We start from the raw sequence: 1,346 nt of genomic DNA on the forward strand, positions 1-1,346 counted from the left end.
TGAGAACGGTATGTTGGCCAATTTGATTTTGATACCAGAACCTCTAAAGACGATACATTGAAGTAACCTGAAAATTAAACAGTTTCTAGAAGTTTATAAATTAACAGAACATAAAATATTTTGCAGCTTGATAATTTACCTAAATTTAGGATCATTTACAATTTGTATACCAACTTTTATACAAAAAATCAAATTCAGTTTGGAAAATTTATCACACAATTTAAAAAACACACAAAAAAATAGGAATTCTTCATGTACATTGTATAACAGGTTGACAAACTATGTAGGATTACAAAGTAAGATCACAAATAAATGAATAACATAGAATATTATTTCAATTAGATAAGTATTTAAACCAGTATAAAGGGTACATTCATTACCATTACTCATAGCTTAACTTAAGTAGGTGTAGCAACCACACTTATTTTGTTTCAATTAAACATAAATATGTTTTATCTGAAAACGTGTTTTACCAACTCTTTTTGTCGCTATATCCTGTCTTTTCCTTTAAAATATTTCTAAATCTTTGCTATTAAAACCATAAAGAAAATAAAAATTGTTATTATAACATGGTACTCTAGTCATATAACTTATAAGTCACCATGCCATGCTGTTCCTACAGTGTTAAATCTATACTGGGGTTTTTATGTACTTTAGTTACAAACGTATTTTAGTTACGAGTTACAAACCAATATCCAAGAAATCGATTTGAGACAAAGATTCAAACTGCAGTTCCACATCAGCATCAACATTCTGATCCTTGCTGTTTGTCATCCATTTATTTCCATTGATTAGATTGGTAGCTAGATAAGTTGCATCCTAAAATGGTTTGGTTTTACAAAACATATTTATGAATAAATTTAACTTGCTATAACCTTTGGCTAGAAAACGACAGTCGTTATTATAGTGTTAAAAAAAAATTTAAACTGTGTTTGGCTGTTATTATATTTATATGGTTTAAAATATTGTTTTAATTGATTAGTATAAAAAAAACCTGCCAAACTTGCACTTTACACTCTAAAGCGGAATGAAAATGCATTGAAATCTAATGCATAAGAGCTATCCATCAAAAGAATTGTGCATAGCAATAAGTGAAATGTTATGCAGACATGTTCTATATCAGGGATGTGCAACCTTTATTACAGAACGACCAGGTATAAATTACAACGCTGCTACCATGGTGGGTGGAATGCTGCTACTATAGTGGGCGTATGTGTCCTTGGGCAAGACACTTAACAGCAATTGCCCAAACCCAGTGGTCACTAATAGATTGTCCAAATTATCAGCCCCGTAAAAATCCCCTTAAAAAATTTACTGTAAACTAAGTGGTCACTAATGGGTTGTCC

The sequence above is a fragment of the Ciona intestinalis genome, chromosome 10 (genome assembly GCF_000224145.3).
Source record: "Ciona intestinalis chromosome 10, KH, whole genome shotgun sequence".
Taxonomy (NCBI): Eukaryota; Metazoa; Chordata; class Ascidiacea; order Phlebobranchia; family Cionidae; genus Ciona; species Ciona intestinalis.